This window comes from Buteo buteo, chromosome 19, assembly GCF_964188355.1.
Source record: "Buteo buteo chromosome 19, bButBut1.hap1.1, whole genome shotgun sequence".
Taxonomy (NCBI): Eukaryota; Metazoa; Chordata; class Aves; order Accipitriformes; family Accipitridae; genus Buteo; species Buteo buteo.
The window spans coordinates 11,245,889-11,265,171 of record NC_134189.1 but is presented as its reverse complement, the minus strand read 5'-3'; the positions used below and the strand labels follow the sequence as shown (position 1 = coordinate 11,265,171).

Sequence of the window (19,283 nt, the reverse complement as noted above, 5' to 3'; positions counted from 1 at the left end):
TCCGATGGCGCTGCGCAGCTCCCTGTCAGCGGCCCGCTGAAACCACGGCAAACTCCTGCTCCCGCCCGCCGAGCTCGTCCTCCCGGGCGCCACCCGCCAGCCGCAGCGCCCCGACCGCCCACCGCTGCCTCCCCACCGCTGCCCGGCCGGCTCAGGAGGCCCCCCCCCGGCCCGGCAGAGCGGCGGGGATCGGCCCGGCCCCGCCTCCCCTGCCCTGCCCGCCCCGGGGTGGGCCTCGGCGCGGACCCCGCAGCCCCTGCCCGCCGGCGGTGGCGGCGGCGCTGGCGGTCGCGCTCTCCTTCCGCCTCTGCCCGGCGCCGACGGGCCGCTGGCTCCGCCTCTGCGCGCGCGGACCGACTGGCCGGCCGGCCGCGCCGAGCTCGGTGAGGACGGGCGGCGGGGAGGGGGCCGTGCCGCGCCGCGCCGCCTTCCGCCCGCGGGGCCGGGGACCCGGCGGCTGCGGAGAGTCGCTCGCTGGGCGGGCGGGGAGGGAGGGAGCTGCCGGCTCGCCGGTAAGGGCCGCGCCGCCCCGCCGGCGGGGCCGGGGGCGGGTGGGGGAGCCGTCTCCTCAGGCCGGGCCGGTGAGCCCGTTCCCGCCTGCTCGCCTCCCGGGGTGGCGGGCGAGGCCGGGGCGGTCCTGCCGGGGCGGCTGCGGGTCTCTTTTGGCGCGGCCGGCGGCCCCGTCCTGGGGGGCGGAGGCGGGGGTTGCCTGGCGTGGAGCGGGTCCGGCAGCGGGACGCGCGGTGGTCTGCGGCTCGTCCCGCGGAGCCGGTGGGCATCCGTGAATTGAGGGTCGTGCGAGTGGCGGAGCGAAGACGTGAGGTCTGCAGGCGCGCTTTTTGGCCGAGCCGTTTGCCTCCGGAAACATCCCCCGACCCGGTCACCTTAAGCAGGGGTTTATTTACTGTCTTTGTCCACAGGGTATGGCAATCCAGGGAGATAGGACTGAAAAATGTTATTAAAAAAAAAAAAAAAGCAATAGCTTTCGGGGTTGTGGGCTCGCAGTGTGGGGAAGATCAGGTGTTTCGAGCCCCCCGCGTTTAAGCTCTGCGATGGAAGTCCGGTGTTCGCTGGTGATTTTTTTTGCTTCAGCCTTTCAGGTAGGCATCAGCAAGGTACGCGGTAAGGAGCTGGTGCTCGGCCTTGTGTAAGAGGGACACCTGCAGTCGGTATTGTGGTTGAAGTGACAAACCTGTTCGTATAACTAAAGAAAAGGGTTTTAAAGAGGCGTAGGTTGCTATTTCTGCTTTGGGTTGTCCCAGTAGTGTAGTTGACAGAATTACTTGGCTTATTCCGTCCGCAAAGGCAGATGGAAATGTGAGAAAAAAGACAAGTACCCCCTCAACACTTCTTTATCAACTTTTCTTTATACGCCCTGGGAAGTACGCTTCATATGCTTTTGGTATCAGTGAAGACTAGAGGTGTCAGGTGGAACGTGAGTAGGTTTTCCCCTGAAGCACTGGGTATGCTTCAGAAGCCCATAGGAATGCTGGAGGTTGTTTTCCTAGAAGTTGTTATGAGGTTGGCTCAACTCTTTCTAGGAGCTCTGTGGTAATGTTGGGCCTTTCCCTGCTCTTAACTAGTCTCCTGGGATGACTTAAAAATAGAACAAAACAAATCCAGCTCATTGTGACTCACGGTAAATATTTTCTAGCTCTTGCATCTGAGAATGATGGGAGTAAAACTTGTTACTAACATCAGAAGTTCCTAACTGGGCTCTTATCACCTGATTTCCTTGAATTAACCAGCCAGTGTCCCAAAACAGCTTTCTGGCAGAGAAAGCAGACTTGTGTTAATGATCGCTTTTATATTACTGTCTACAAAATTAAATCCTTTACTCTCGATAGGTGTGCCAATATAAAAGTTCCCCTGAGTCTCAAGGCAAAGCCTTAACCGATGTGCTGAGGTAGTTCTGAAGGTGTTGATCAGGAACCATTAGTTCACTGTCTTCGTGTAGCTTACTGCAGTGAGTTGGGTGCAGCTTCAAAGTTAAAGGATGAAGTGCTCTTTGTAGTTCAAGCTTAAACAGTATTTTTTTTTCCAGGAAATAGTATATTGTCTGATGTTTTGGCAGAAAAAAAACCCATTACAGCATGCTTCTTATCAAGTCTGTTATGGGGTGGTTTGGTTTCCTGCTTAATAGTAGCTAAAACTGATTCTTCCAGTTCATTGGTTTGGCAGGTTTGTAGAACAACTTTTATTTTGTCATTTTGGTTCTGTTTTCTGCTTTTTTTGATCTACAGAAGGCTGTCCTTCAAACACTGGCATTTTAAAAGCCAGCAAGTTATTGACTTACATGTTTTCTGTGGGTAGTAGAATATTTTTGTATGTTTCTAAAAATTACACAAAACAATGTTTCCCGGCTCTTTTGTTTGCCTTTTTTGGTGAGGAGAGATGATCAAAAGGGACCCCATTGTGTTTGCTTAGTCACCTCTGATGGAGTAGAAGTGTGATGGATGGTGCACCTGGCCAGATGAGGGTGTGTGCCTCTCTGGCAGTCTTTCTTGCCAAGCCTTTTGCACATAGCAGACCAGGACCAGCTGAGCTGCTTAAGACGACCTTCTGAGCCACCAGCTGGGTCTATTAACTTTCGGCTGTGGATTGCAAAAAGGGAAGTGGTTTCTTAAGTCATGTATGTGCTGAGCTTGCTCAGTTTCATTTGCTGCAACCATGAGCAACATATCAGTGGGTTGGAGATGTGTGACTTTGTCACAGTGTTTGTGGTCTCTCCTGGTCCTAATCAACTCAATAATTAACCTGTTAGTTTGATGTTGAGCCTTTCTTCTCTTTGTTGATGACTAATAATCAACACCTGGGCACAGGAGGGTAATCAATACTCTCCACCCCCTAATTTAAAAGGGGTCAGGAGGGAATGCTGAAGACAGCAAAGAAAGAGTAAAGGGAGCAGAAGGCTGAGAAGGTGCCATTCAGCTGTCTTAATTCCTAGAGCAGCTCATGGTTTGCTAAGCCTGACTATGAGAGCTTGTGAGAAACCGTAGAGCCTGCTAGTGACTCTTAAGAGGAAAGAAAAAAAAAGACACGGCAAAAATTGTGAAAACACATTATGGTTGTTAGCATTAGATCATTGCTGTTCTTCGCATTCATGAACTGGATTTCAAAACCTACCAGGAGATCCAATATATTATTACTAATAATCAGGGACGTAGGAGACTGTCCATTGATATTGTTGGTACAGGTCATTGCTACTTTGGTAAAAGTAGCACTTGCAGCTTAATGACTCGCAGCTTAGTGATTATTGTCCCTTCTAGGACCAAAGCACAGTAAGGAGCTCCTGTTCTTCCAGTGGGTGCTATACATCTGTCTGAAGGGACACACTGACAAGATTGCTGAAGTAAGTGATCTTACCTATTATCTATAGTCTGGTTCATCCTGAAGCACCACAAGTAGCAGCATCAGTGCAACTGAAGATGTAGAAATGGGGAAGAAAATGGGGTTGGAGAAAACATAAACCTCTTAACCTGTCTTTGCCACTAAAAATATTTCTAAGCAATGCTTAATACTGTTAACAACCACAGTTTTTCAAAGGACTTTAGTACTTTCCCATTGCTGACAGGGAGTGGATTTTTGCTTTTTCACACATTTTATTGCTAGACACTACTGGAATCTTTCTGACTGTTATTTGTGTTTCTGATAAACATGAGAGTTGTAAGTTCTCAACAGTTTCAAAACTGCAAAGAGCAGTGAAAATGTAAACCAAAAAAGCTGTAGGATTTTGTATTTGGAGGAATTGCAAGGAAGATCATTTAATGAGTGGAAGTGTTGATAATGTAACTTACAGTGTACAGGAAACTTCACAAATCAGCAGAGAAGAAAGGCATTATTACAGCTATAAATTTTTTTTTTAAAAGCACTCCTGTGATCTTGAAGCTAGTAATATGCCTTATTGCTGGTATAAATGGTCTCCATAAAATGCAAATAAGCCAAAGAGCTCTTCTAATACGTATTTGTGAAAGATTACTATTATTCTCCATGACTGAAATTCAATTAACTTCTTAATTTGCACTTCAGTCAGTATTCTGTACATAGATTGCAAACTTTTCTCCAATTAGTAGTCATTAGGTGTTGAATGATTAGATAGCAATACTTCTAAAAGGAGATATTTACAACTACTGGAGATGTAAGATAGTTCTTTGAATGTGCCTTAAAACTTGGAGGGAACTTGGAAAGTCTTCAGAGATTGAAGAGCATGTAATGGTTTCTGTGCATTTCATTGATGTTTCCATGAAGCGTGATAAGTAGAAATCTGCAGCTGTAGCATAGGGGCGTAGGTATTTTCTAAAAAATGTCATTCCATCCAAGAACAAGCAGCTTTCGACTCTGCTTTATCGTTAGCTGACCTTTTCCATCACAGTAATGGTCACAGCTAGAAAAGCATGAGCTATGGATGTATATTTATAGGTATATATTTCAATTATATACATGAACTATACTAGAGGCAAGGACATTCCTATATAAAGGAGTCTGTTGCTAGTATTAGAAAAGCTTTCATCTATAGGTTTCTGAATAGAATATTAGGAGATGTTAATTTGTGTAATGAATCCAATCCCTGTTACTAATACCTTTTCCCTGGAAATCTTGTGATTTTGTGTTAAAAATTGCTTTCTCATGCTTATGGCTCTTAGTCAGAAGTGATCATAATTTTTGCCCTGAGGACCATAAGCAATAAATGCTTGGTTGATACCATCAAGCAATCAAATACAATGAAATATTCAAAGTTTGTGTTCTGAATGGTGATGTCTCTTTTGCTGATGTTGGTATGTGGCTTGGTATTGTGGAGAACTAGAATTTTAAAACTTCTTGTGAAGCATGTCTCTTCCAAATGCCCGGAGTCCGTGGTGCTTGCAGAAAATTCACTTTGATCTTTCAGAATAATCTCGGTGAGCTCGGTTTAGGTGCTGCTTACAGAAAAATCTGAATTTGACATATCTAGCACTTCTGATTGTTGATAGGTGTCATGGTGTTTATCTGTATTATCTCATTCCTGGTGAGAAGAATGGCCTCTTTCCTGCTGCCCTTCTGGCTGTGACTGCAACTCCTATGACTCTTGTGGCAGTGTTGTTGGGTACGATTCTATAGCTGTAGGACTGTGGATCAGGTCCATTGCCAAGTGCCATCGGGTGCTTTTTCCTTGTTTTTTGATTTTTGTACTATCTCTGAATAAGTTTTAAAATTGAATTATATAATTGTAATTTCTCAACTGCAGAATTTCCAATTTCCCTCCAAGTTTTAAGGCACATTCAGAGATTGAAGCGCACTTCATGGTTTCTCTGCATTTCACTGTTGTTTCTGTGAAGTGTGATAAGTAGAAATCTGCAGCTGTAAGCCCTGCTTCAAATATTCCTATTGAAACATAATTTCAGATTTGTAACATAAATATTAAAATTGCCATGACTGATATATATATCAATGGAAATGTGTGAGGAAGCAGAAGAAATAGCAGACGAAGGGTTAAAAGAATGGCCTGCATTGGCAGTGAAGGAACACCATTTCCAGGACACTGTTTCCAGCAGTAAAACTGGGGAATGTATTGAGTGTTTAGGGTATGTGGAAGGTGAGAGCATCTGCTTTGTTAAGGTTATCTGCTTGTGGAATAATTGCTGGATGTGACTTAGTGATATGTCCACCTCTTAAAGAGAAGGTAAACCTCCAGAGTGGAATGCGCTGGATGTGCAAGGAATCTGTTCCTTAATAATTCCCTAAGCAGCATAATCTGCAACCTTGGATGTTGGCAACACCAGGGGAGCTTGGTATGCTGACTCCCAAGCGAAACAGCACGGAAGGTGCAGCGGAGTGGAAACACTGCGGCCAGGCTCTGTGATGTCACTGCAGGGATGGGAACTGGATGGTACTAGGGAACTGATAAACCGCATAGTTGTTAGCCTGAGCCAGCCCTGAACCAGCCTATCCATTTTCTGTCAAAATCGTCCCCTGAGTGAACTTTGCTCGTTATAATATCATTATAATACCAAAACATGCCTCCATCCTAAAGGCTGCCAGCCTTCAAGGGGCAACCACCCCTCACTGAGCATGAGCTCTGAGTTTCTCTAGCTTATACCTTTACCTTTAAAGTGAGGAAACTTTATACCAATCATAATAAAGGTATGTATGACTAGAGTCACTCAAGCTCCACCTAAGAATAGGAAAATAATGTAAAATGGCTTAAGCAAGGAGGAATGTTAGGGAAGATACCATCATAGACAAGTCAGGAGGACACCGCTGACTTCTGGGATCAGTCGATGGGCTGAAACCCGCCCCCCCATAGGGATGCCTGTTGGGTGTGATTCAGACACTCGGTTATACTGAGTGCTTCCCCAGGAAACTTAGAAATCTCTATAGTGTTATTCCATAATTTAATGTGTTTCTAGTCGGCTGTATTATTCATATTCTTGGTACCTGCACATGCTTTGCAGACAGTGTATTTATCACCAGCAATTCAAAAGAATCTGCACTTCCATTGCTTTAATAAACTGTACTATTTATTAATCTAGCCAGGAGAGTTCTCGCTGAACACGACCAAACTTCTTAAGTCTGGCCATGTAAGTTCATTGAACGCGACTAGACTGAAAGTACATTGCGCTATTTTTGCATCCATAATTGAGGTAGTTCAATATATTGAACGTGACTGGACTTACAGCATCAAATTGGGTGTCACTTGGAATCTAAGCCTAGCCTCCCCCAGCCCCTCTTGATATCTGAGGACAAGCTGGAGCACAAGGGGGTTTATTTTTTGCCAGACTTCTTTACTCTTTAACACAACACTGCTCAAGGACATTTTCAGTGCAAAAGGAAACAGTAAGGGGGAGGGAATAAACCAGATGTTCAGAGACACAAACCTGATGGGCAAACAAAACTGAGGATAGTAACAAGAAACAAACCTCCTCAGCTATGCTAATTGGTAAGAGTGTGTGGGATGTGAGAATGTTTATTTCAGCAAGGTTATCTGATCATGGACCTTGTCAAATGGGATTTAGGGAAAGGGGGGAAGCAATAAAGAAAACTTAGAGAGACAAACCTGACAGGCAAATGTGAAGGAAACAGAAGAAACAAACCTCATCAGTCTCACTAACTGATGGTCCATTGAGAAACTGTAGGCAAACCGAGGCTTTTAAACTGGTGAGAGTGCCAACCTGGGAGCCCCATGTGTGGGTGGGAGGAAGAGGATGGCAGAGGGGGAACAGATGGAAGAGGCTCTGTCTGACTGAGCCCTATGCCTGATCCCTGTGGCCAGTCCTACCTTACGCCCTTTCTTAACTATTTCTCTGCATAGTCTCATTCTCTATCCCTTGTGTGCGAGTGCTGCAAGGACTAGATTGCCAGCCACTGAGGGGACCAGTGTGAGTTGATAACTGGGCCAGCAAATGGAGTCAGACTGGAGGTGTAGGCACCCCTGGGCCATGATGCCCTCAACTGGAGCGAGAGGGTGTCTGTCAGTAGTTGGAAGGACCATAGCTCTAGGGGGTGTCTCCACAGGTCCCACAGACTTTCTGTCTGGAGTGCCAGCTACTCGGGGGACAGATGTGGGGTCAGACTGGGGGTGTGGGCACACCTGGGCTGCAGTGGCCTCACCAGGGTGAGTGGGGCGAGGGGCTCACTGCTGGTGGCTGGAGTGGGACTGCGAGTCACAACCCGTGTGCCTGATGCCGCCTAGTGGTGAGGGTGCGTGGGGCATATCTTCCCCAAACTGGGTGTGTGGGGTTTGCCTGTATAATTTGCTAGCAGACTTCAAGGTGGACTAGCTGGTGGGCAAGGAGGCCCTTGGTCCAGGCAGGGCTATCGGACAGGCAGAGGGTCCGTGCTGGTGTTTTGGGGGGATCTGTGGGTGTGGAGTGCTTATGAAACAAGTGAGCGAGTGTGTGCATCTGTTTGCTAGTGAGCATCAGGCTGGACCAGCGGGCAAGTAGGAGATCCTTTGAAGTGGGTAAGAGGACCTGGTATCCATGCAGGGGTATTGGAAGGGCAGAGGGGCTGTACCGGACCTGTGAATGTGTGTGTGCTTGTGACAGTAGAGAGTGTGGGTTTTAGAGAGAGACATTCAATCTTGACCAGCCTGTCACAACGCAGGCTGGACAGACCAGGGAGTCGTGTTGAGTTTGGAATTCCCTCAGGCTAAATTAAGGTGAAATGACACCAAATGATCAGTTAAATGTTTTATTCATGGCAGAAGCAAACTGAACTTGGGAGGCATAACAGCAGGTGCCATGGTTTCTCACAACAGGAATTGGCATGGAACTACCTCTGTAAACCGTGTAACCCGCGGTAACCGTGTACATCAATCCAGGGAAGACAGCGATTTCTCCCGTTGGGTCAGGAGGTTCAGAGCGGAGCCCCTTGCTTTCTGGACTCCTGAGAGAGGAGCCCAGGGGCAGCTGGATCCACTCCTAGTCCCAGACTTGGTCAGTGGTTTATGTCTAAAGGGATGAGGTGTAGGGATTGTGGAAAAAGAAAGAGAAGAAGACAGGGAGAGAAAAAGGAAGACAGAAAGATGTCACCAGTCCTGGGTCCAGCGTTGGTCCAGTCAGCCGAGGGGTCCCGTTTGGGTGGGCGTGGGCACGTGGGGCTTCTCCTTTTATCATCTTCTTGCCCCTCCTTTGGACAGGCACTCAAACTCATTGGGCTAATTAGGTGTAACCTTTGGGAAATGGGTTGGTGAGCTTGAGGGTCCTTTGGGGAGTAACTTCCCCTTCCCTGCAAATGTGACCATTTTTTGATCTTTGTATCAGAACAGCTTATCAGAACAGGTTGCTGCCCACCCTGCGGCTCACCCTCCCTTCCTGGGTCCTGTTGCTGATGTCCTGTGCTGATTGTGCTGAACTGCTTCTTTTGACCTGCAGTTCCTTGCTCTGCAGGGTTCGAGAGTTCATCTTTAAGCAGAACTTGCCCCACCACAATGTTTGAGACTTGAACTCTTTCAGTCTCTCACACAGCCAAAGAGGAGGAAAGGGACTTGTCTGTCTATACTTGTGTTTTAGGTCAGTCAGATGTGTAGATGCTGTTGAAGGCAGCACCTCGTCTGTGGCTGGCTGTGTCAGTGTCCTATGTGTGTCTCTGGGATGCATGCTCAGCCTTGCTACTGGTAGAACCTGCAAACAGGAAAGCAGCAGCGGCAGCTGTGTGCATGGGCCTGCAATGGAGCTGCCTGGGTCTCCAGGCTGGGCTCCAGCCTCAGAGCAGGAGGAATCACCAAGCCACAGAGCTGCTGGAGGTGGTCACTTAGGGCATCCCTTAACAAGCACCAGAGCTATGCTAATGAGATAATTTGAAGAGGATGATTTTGATGGGTTTTGTTTTAATGGCTGTTGCTTGGACTGAAAAAATCTGTCCTGTTTCTTCGTCTGTTCTGAAAAGGTCCTGTTCCGAGTGCTCTTCCTGCTGTGCTGATGGCTTTGAGAATGAAGTGTGTTCCGTTAAAAAAATCCCCAAACAAACAAAAAAACCTGCTAACAAACTGACTCAGAAATACTGTTGGATAATACTGAATGTCGCATTAAAAGTCCTGATGGTTGGAGGAGACAATGCTAAAAACATGAAGGCTGGAAGGAAGAGTCTGATTCAACATGAAATTCATGGGCGTAAAACTAAAGCAGGCCCATCCAGTAACCATTTTTGTAACACTCATCTGTAGTAGCATTAGAACAGCAAAGCCAATAGGTGAAAGTGGGAAATGCACTGTTGGAAATGGTGGAGTGGGAGTCTACAAAGAGAAGTGACTAGTCTTCAGGTGCTTAAAGTTAGTGTAATTACCCTGTGATTGACTGTCAGTCTGAGATAGAGTTAATTTCTAACAAATTATCTCCTACGTAACTGCTAAGAATCCGTGTACCAAGAAACCCCCCTGTGCGCTGGTGCTGCTGTGACATCTAAAATACAGTTACAAAGTGAGGAAAATGAGAATTCTTGGTGTATATGTACTGTGTATGTGCTCTTTCCTTTGGGCATATGTGTGGTTGATTCAAGCCATCTTGTACCACAGGTGCAGGTCTTGCCAAGCTGCTTTAATCTTTCTGTGATACCATATGTCAAATATTGAATTCATTTAAAATGCTTTTGGTTAACGGAGATGGGCTGCTAGAAGTCTGGAAGCAGGAATGGGGGAGCAGAATTGTACTGGCCTGCAGCTGAACTTTTGTCCTTTCAATTCTTGGAAGCTTGTGTTTGCTGAGCTCCATGTCCTGGAGAGGTGGGAAACAACCAAGATCAGAGTGTCTGGCGTTGAAATACATATGTTTGGTGTTTAGAGTTTTGGTCCAATTAAAGGAAGCTTTTAATAATATGAATATCTTATAACTGTTGTGAGTGCCTCAGTTACACTTGTTGCAGGGCAGATTTAGACGGCTTAAAGAACCGCCGCCAAAGGTAGCAGCAGAAGTGGCTTTACTGAAGTAAGGTATTGTAAAAGTGAGGCTTAAGAAAGTCTGATGGCAAGGTTCAATCTACTATTTCCTGTACAGAGGATATAATAATAATTCAAAAATACCTGTACAAGGTCTTAATGCCCTGTGATACAAGGTTATGTGCTGTATCAGTCACCAAAGATCTGCAGTTGGTAAGGCATCTCTCAACCTCGAGGAGTAACCTTGTGTGACAATTAACTCTATCCCAGCTGACACGAGGACACCTTGAGAGGTGTCCTAGCTCAAGGGGAGATCACCACTGTGCAGTCAGCTGCTTAGCAGGGAGAGCTCAAAAAAGGCTCGCTCAGGCTGTCAAATTTATGGAATAAAGTGGTTGGCTCGTAGTCAAATTACATGCAATGGAAAAGGTAAGCATGAGACTCCTTGTACCCACAACTTCATTTGTTCCTTGACAAATTAGTCTTGGAAGAACCACCTGCTATTCATGTGTTAATCGCATGATCGGTGTTCCGGTTTCCCAGCGCATATACATCAAAGCGTACCGTGTCACCCTGTTCTCTGTGGGTTTTCAAAGAACAGGTTAGAACTAGAGGAGTTCTTGACCCAGTCATGGCTTAGGCCTTTACTTCCTTGGGAGCCTGAACCAAACTATCACTAGTTTGGTCATGGAGGCGAGTGCATCCATCACACTCCACCCTGTAACTACAGTCAGTCCACTTTATTGACTCAGAGTGGTAGTACAGTTACCTCTTGCCTCTGGGTCATAAATATGAGCCATATTGCAGATCAATGGTAAGGGAACAGTTATTTGATAAGTTGCTTGGCTTAAGCGTTACAATTAATGCTAATTATATACCATTGCACATACAGAATCAGTTGATTGCATGTGTTTTACATGTTGGATTAACGTAATTTGTTTCATTATTTGCCCAACTTTGATATACAGAATGATTATAACCAATAAACACAATAAAATCAAAACTAACAAAACTGTGACTGGATATAACATCAAATTCAAAGCTCCAGTTGCTGTTGGTGACCATTCAGGATCATAGATGTACACAGCTGTTGCTGACATACAGGAGTACTGTCTCGGCTTGTTCGTCAGAGTGTACTGAGAAATGTCAGACTCCCCCAGGGGAAATCCCTTCACACATGAGCCCCATCCTAGATCAGGGATGCAAGCTTCAGTGTCTGCCTATTGTTGTCCCTTATTTCTCTGCCAGGCCTGTTGTCAATCCATGGCATGATGGATCACAGATCTGTCTCAGTATAAAGCCAGATATGACAGGCTAGATTTATTCAGTAGTACCATCTCCTATAGTCAATACATAGGCAACAGCTAAGTCTGCATTTGCATTATTTGTAAAGTTTACCAAGGGTTGCCAGGCTTGCAGGTGTTACTTGTTATCAGTGGCATTATTCCGGACAACTTTTATGAGTTTTAGTAGGTGAGATTCTGCTGTCACTTTCTCTTAAGATTCCAGCAACTGCAGCTTGCACCCTTGGTTGGGTTTGAAGGCAGCTCAGAGCTGAGGAAATGTTTGCTTGGGTTACCCCAAAAGGTTTAGTAATAACGTGCAATCACGGTGGTTTGGACGTTCCCATAAAGGTAAAGTGTTTGTGGTCAACCGCTGTCTGAGTCCCAACTTAAGTAAAGATAACTGTAAGGGAAAGTGAAGATTTTGCAGTGAGGTAGTGATTGTGTCTAGCTTATTGGTTGGGGCTTCTGCATCCGTACTGTTGAGCACTCCAAATAGCCTGTACGGCCAGAGCTGTCATTGCTTTTGGGAATGGTACAAAGCAGGTGAAACACCCAGGTAAAAGACCTGGTCTTTACGTGTGTCTATGTTCTGCTGAGGTAGGGTATAGCTGTGGAGCCAGGCTAGCTATCCTTCATAAGTGGTAGACAAGAAGGGGGGGCATGTAGAGTTCAGTCTAGGTACATTGGTTAGCAGTGTTAACTAGTATGCAACAAGTGTAACTGAGGCACTCGCAATAGTGATAAAATATTCTTATTCATTATTAAAAGCTTTCTTTAATTGGACCAAAACTCTATGCACCAAATGTACTAGTGTTAACTAGCTGGGGCAAGGCCCTGAAACAGTTCAGACGCCTGCTGCAAGGCTGGGGCCAGTCACCACGCTGTGTACTGCATCCCTCTGTTGACACTGGAGTGGAGGGGCTTGAGGCAGCCTGGTTGAGTTAGATTCAGGGTATGGTAACAGACACCAGACCAGCAGCTTTAGCGTTAAACAGTTTGTCTCAAAATAACAGCACAATAACAAGTATCAATCAGTAGTATACTTATCTGGGTCAAAATGACAGTAAATCCAGTAATTCACTAATACTGGACTAAACTTAATTCAGTAAATCCAGCTTACTCCAAAACTTAATATTGGCATCTGGAAGGACTTGCATGAGCATGGTTATCAGGCAGGCCAGCAGGAAGCAGGGCAGGGCTGCTTCACATGAGCAATTCGACCAGCCAACGGGTCGGAGAAATTAAAATTTTTCTGGTTGGACTGTCCTGCTTTTATTGTTGGGTCATGGAAGTGCTATCTGGACTTGCTGACCAGGCATTGCATCCCATCCCACCTCTACTCTCTTCTGTGCTGCTTCTTTCCTTTGTGTGCTCGGAAATACTGTATAATACAATGTTAACCCCACATTTCCGCCCCTTCCTTACACGACTCAGTGAGGAAAAGCGTGGTCATCGTGTCCTGGCTGTGCAATGCCAGGACTGATGTCTATGCCATGCATGCCTCTAAAAGGTGTCAGGTGCAGAGAAGAGTTTGGTCATGGAGTCTCTTTGTCTATAGTTTCTCTTTGAAATGGAAGTACTGTGTTCTTTTCACAAATGGTGACATCTCAAATGACTGAAACAGGAAGAGTCGTGGAGGGAGTTTGTAGGGCTAAAACTGGATGTTGCCCAAGAGAGCTGATTTCTCTCCTGGTTGTGCTACAGAGTTCTGGTGGGAAGATAGGAAAGTGATGCAAGTAAGCGCGTTACGGATGTTGTTAGTCTTGTATATTTTGTGAGGTTTTATTCAGAGCTCCAGCTTGCTCCTGGGCAGTCCACTGACTCGCAGAAGGTCACATCCAAAGCAGCAAGGGTTAAACGGGAAGGGTTGTCCAGCTGCACCCTGAAGGTGTGTGGGCAGGAGTCTTTGGCAATAAAGAAAAGCAGATGGGCTGGATGGGCAGTCAGGCTCAAGTGCTTCTGAATCAACTGGACCCTCTGCTGTGGCAGCTCAGGGATCCCAGCACCGGCGATGGACGTGGGCTGGGGATGCATCATGGTGCAGTTCCCCTTCCAGGCATGGGACCACAGTCTCCTTTGGGGACAAGTGCCTGGAGTGAGCTAGGGAAAGCTGTTAGCTGCTGATGCCCTGCCCTGGGTGGCCTTTCCAGGGTGATGGCTCTCTGCTATCTCCCTTTTGTTCCCAGGAGAAGCAGCCATCTACCAGTCCCTGCTTCAGTTCGGGACTCACAACAACCCTGATTCTCTGCTAGTGCTGCCCCAAACATCGCTTCCAAGTGAAGAGCCCCTTTCTGCTAACACATGTAAACCTGAAAAGGCTTTATAAGAGTCAATGTAAACAGCAGAAGGAAGGAAGGAGAGCAGGCAGATCTGAATTGTACACCAGGGACCTTGAATCCACTCACCACAAACTTAAGGACAGGTATGAATTCTCCTCACTTTACTCATATGAGAAAGTGAAGCTGGCTCACTCTGATTCTCTCTCACTTTCTTTCTCTCTTCCTAACATTGAGAGACTTGAGTCTTTAGTCACTTGTCCTTTGCTGTAGTTTCTTTACATTGGAATTAGATAACCTCCCAGGTTCTGGGGGACTGCTTTGTCAGGAATTCCTGGGGATGTAGCCCCTATTTGATGTTAAGTTAGTGACTCTCAAATTCAGAGGGCTGACTAAAGATATGATTCTTCAATAGTATAATTCCTGATATACCAGCGACGATTTTTAAGGAGCCCTGCAGCAAAATGTGTATGCTTGTACATTCATGTTCCTGTATTTTATTTGCTGTCAAATAAGACTCTGAATTTGACTACCATGATTTGTGTCTCTCACTGGGAATTTGAACCTTAAGCCTGTGTGCTTGCTACCCAGGACCTTGGAGATCCCAAACGTGTAGGGACCTGTGAGGAGATGATCCAGATCAAGTTGGGCCCTGGGCTTGCCCAGCAACAGAGATGACACTGCTAGGTGGTGACCGCAGAAAGCATCGAGGAGAGTGATGTATAAATTGCTCCACGGGAGCCCCTTTTGGAGTGCTCCAGAGGAATGGCTGGCCTGTACCTTGGTGATCCCCCCCTTACTTAGGATGCCAGATGAGGATACTTTCCTGGGAACTGAGTAATACCTATTCGGTAGATTATAAGGAATTTGGAATAGAAACAGGATAGTCCTCACTTGCAGGGTGGTGTAATTGTTACCTACTTAATGAGTGCCTTATCCCAAAAAAACTCACTTTGTGCCTCCGAACCTTATTCCTTCAAGGGGTAGATAGTGGCAGAGGGTCTGACCGTGACAAAGTTGAACTAATTTCCTCACACCAGTTTCATTTTTGCACTCTCGGAGTGTACATGTGGCTCCTATTCCTACGCATAGGGCTTGTGCATGTGACTAGTGCCTAGAGAGAGACTACTTTTTAATGCTGTTGTACTGGGTGTTCAGGTTAACAGTTTACATAAGTAAACTCAGAAAAGTTAAGTTGAAGACACTCTCAGTTAAGTTGAAGATGCTTATTCTTAGTTTATATTCCTATTTTTATATGTGTATATATACATAAACTTTTATGTCCAGTTTGACTAAAAAAAAAAAGTGGGAACTCAAAACACAATTTTAACTTCAATTCCCACATGTACATGAAATGCATAGCACCATTATCAGCAGAGCATATTGGCTTGAATGTGATGCCATGTGCAGTTACCTCCAGGCTCAAGCCAGATTTTATTTGGCCAGCTGAAAACACAGAGCAAGCTTAGGTCAGTCTGTACTTAGCCAGACAGACAAGGCTCAATATTTAAATGGAAATAAGTAGTATGTTTATTAGTTAACGATTACATTTAAATTATCATTTTGCAAACTTGAGGCAGATGAACTATTTTATTCATGTTGCTTTCTATGCCATGCACTACTTCCTGACTGTTTATGTTCCTGATTAATTTATTTATACTTGTGTGGCATGGGGAGATTGTTGTAGGACAGCCTCAGTGCTGTCTGCATTCTCCACTCTCCCACCAGCTTGTCCCAGGGTAGTCATGGTGCTGGAGCACAAGGATCAGTTTGTAGCAGTTGATGCCTTTAATGCCTCCAGCATGCTGAATTTCATCACGATGTGCTGGGACAGTTGATTGATTAGCACAGAAGTAGTTATGCCAGGGAAAAAGATGAGCCCTTAATTCAAGTATCCGTTAACTAACACTAATAAAACAGTGGTTCTAAATAAAGCACATCAGACGTGTGTGGTGGAAAAAGACTTAACTGCAAGGTTCAAGCAAATGATTTATTTGAACTTCACTTACAGACTTAACACGTAACTGTTGCAGATTTTACAGATACAATGGAGGAATGCACTATTGCAATTTTTAAAGCAAGAGTAGTACACTATTACAACCATAAGCAATTCACAGACAACCACAAGCACACACGTGTTTACAAACTTAAAGCATAAACAATATTCACTTACCCCTCCAGGTAAGGGCTCTCAATCCCAGGGAAGCTACCCTGACCGGTGTCCCAATCAAGGAGGGGAAGAGTCTCCTTCACAAGCCAACTGTATAGTTGGAGAAGTGACTCCCCAATTTCTTAAGAGTTTTTATTCCCATTCATCACTAACTTGTGAATGGTGTGTATGACTATGTCTGAGTGGCTTATGATATATGCCTGAGTGGATTATGTATATCTGATTGGTGTTTCCCCTTATCTTTCCTTTGTTAGTCTGTGATTGTTTGAATACACAAGGTTGTCATTTGAAACTGAAGCTGAAACCTTATAGGTTTTTTTGCTTTGCTTCCTCAGGCAACTGAATAGTGCTTGGATTGAGACTCAGGGCATACTATTTGTTAAGGGATTTCAAGGCTCAGTTCAGGTTTTGGTTCTTTGAATGGTGCAGCCACCGCCCTGTGTAGTTTAGGGCTTATCAGACAACCCAGGGCTAAGCTGTCTCCACAGCTCCCGGTGAGTCGTGTCTGCAGAGAGACAGGGCCTCAAGGCAGCCCAAGGCTGGGTCGCTTTTGTAACACCCCCCCCCCCCCCCCCCCCCCCCCCCGTGAGTCGCCTGTGCGCACTAGACACGGTGAAACTCGTTTGTGAACTACGAGACGAACAATCCATACACCGCGAGCTTTACAGTTCAGTGCCCTTTGCAGCCCTGTACTGGGTGTGGCTGGGATGCAGTTAATTTTCGCTGGGTTTTGGATCTGTGGCTAAAGCAGTGTTGGGAACTCCCCAGCGTTTTGGCGATTGCTGAGCAGTGCTTGCGCAGCATCAGGGCCTCCCCTGTTTCCCACGCTGCCCCCCCCAGCGAGTGGGGTGAGAGTAGGCAAGAGGCTGGGAGGAGACCCAGCCAGGAGAGGTGACCCAGGTTGGCAGAAGGGGATATTCTGTACAGTGTCACCTCGTGTCACTGATAAAAACGGGTGGAGGAAGAAGCGGGGGTTGGCTTCCAAGGTGGCTGTTGCTCAGACACTAGCTGGGCACTGGTCTGCTTGTGGGAGGTGGTGACTGAGTTCCTTTGTGTTGCTTGTTTCCCAACCCCCCCCTTTCCTTTACCTGTTAAACTCTCTTTATCTGGACCCTTGAGATTTCTCACTTTTTGTTCTTCCAGTTTTCTCCTCTGTCCTGCTTGGGGGTGAGCAAGTGGCTGCATGGGTGCTTGGCTGCTGGCTGAGGTCAACCTGTGCACAAGCCCTGCTACAGTTACACCAGAGGAGCTGAGCTCCCATGGACCTATCCTGATAGGTAACTTGGGGGGAGTCCAGCCCTATGCTGGCTGTCACACTGGTAAATATGAGGTTTTGCTAACCACAGTTCAAATCAGAGTACAATGCTAGCTTCCTCCTTATCAGTGGAGCTGGATGAAGTAAACTTCAATGCTTTTGAAAAGCAGTGAAGTCTACTGGTCACTGTTTCTCCAGAGTGATCAGAGGATCTTCCACAGAGCTGGCTTTATGCTGAATTTATATTACCAGTCTCCTGGTCCCAGTGTTACATGGGTCACCTGATCAAATAGTCCTTATTTGTCATCATTCCTTTCATCTTCTGTTGCTGGTTACTTCCTCATGGTACTTTTGGGTTACTGATACTGCTAATCTCCAGGTGGATATTGTTTATTTCCTTCTACTAATCATGCTTAAGGTCAGTCTGTTAGTAGGAGCAAATGTCTAGCAGTGTTACCTAGCGGAGAATTGAGACCATGACTATACAAACATTACAGTGATTTTTTTTTTAATAGTCCAAGCACTACAGTGTACAACTGCAATTAAAAAAATTGCACAAATAAAGTAAAGTACAGTTATGGTAAACTGTAGTAGAGAACTATTCTGTTCATGTAGTTTATTCAGGATTGAAGCAGTTGATTAAGAACATGTAATTAACTGGCACTTACTCAACTATATCTTCAGAAGGAAAATTGGTAATAAATAAACTAGAAAATGTGACACTTCAAAAATGATAGGCACCTACAGTTTCTGGAAGCACCCACTGTTTCTAAACACCCTTCTTTTATCTCAGGAAGTTCTAATCTCTCTTTGTGACATGCATTGCTCGCTCTCCACATTGTAACTCCAATGTATGTGTTAAAAGCACAAGCCCTCTTCTTGCACACCCCTGTGGGAGGTGGGGTTGCTCCAGCTTTATGTGAGCATTTACTGTTCCCTATAACCTGCTGATCCCCATGCTGGTGAGGAAACATCCCGTGAGTTTGCATGCACACAGCTGAGGTGTGGGTCCCTACTTGTTGCACCCTGCACTGTCAGTCCTTTAGCAGGATACAGTCCACAAGATCCTTGTATTGGCCCTTAAGAGACCATGCTTATGGTGTGGGGGCTACAGGAGCACCTGTCCTTGTGTGTTGACATAGCCTGGAGAAGGGTGTTTGCCTCCATAACTGTTGATTTTCCAAGTGGTGGGGATCTTCAATGTTATGATCCTCTGCTGCTGGTCTTAGCCCACAGTTGGTGAGCTATCTTTTTATACCCTTTAATTGTGGCAACCTGTTGCCTTCTGCATTTGCTCACTCCATTTGAACTGGTTGTCTGTGTTCCCTGGTGAACAACAGAATAGAAACCGATTGACAGGTAAGTAGTTTACCTGATGATCATCATGCAGGTGTCTTAGCTGCTCTCTTTTTGCATTTACCATTTAACCAAAATGCTAAATACATTAATGCTAAGTTAGCAATTTGGTTACTGCCATGCTGCTCTCTGCAGAAATGGTAAATGGTTGCTCAGGGTTGACCATTCAGTTACTGTCCACAGTAGTTCCCACACCATGGTTCTGCGGCTTCCTGCTGCATTTGTTAACTTTCTCTTCCAGCAATGTGTAGGATAAGGGATGTAACCTCCTGAGTCTTTACTCCATGTCGTACTATCCTCTTGACTGGTGACAGTGAACTGGTTTTGGGTGTGCTTTCTATACTCTTTAGGAGTCAGCTGTTACTGTGATCTTGCTTTGCCTCTCACAAGTCTCACACAACATTGCTGAGTCCCATACTCTCCCTATGTTTTCCCTGTTTAGGTGTTTTCTGGCTCCGTTATGCAGTTGTACAGACTTTAATGTTAAGTTACAGTGTTCTGTGAATGAAGTATTAAATCTTTGCTGGAATGTCTTACCCAGTCCAATAGATCAAAAGCCTGTAACAATTTATTCTGTGTTTTAGGCTTC

At 45.7% G+C, this 19,283-nt stretch overlaps 1 protein-coding gene across 1 annotated transcript in view; it reads left to right on the top strand.

The window, feature by feature from the left end:
* Window positions 1-321: 321 nt before the first annotated feature.
* RESF1 (retroelement silencing factor 1) overlaps window positions 322-19,283 on the top strand; it is a 29,979-nt gene continuing 11,017 nt past the window's right edge. The window contains 2 exon segments of the mRNA XM_075050928.1: window positions 322-383; window positions 3,270-3,352. The gene's annotated coding sequence lies outside the window, so the exon portion shown is untranslated.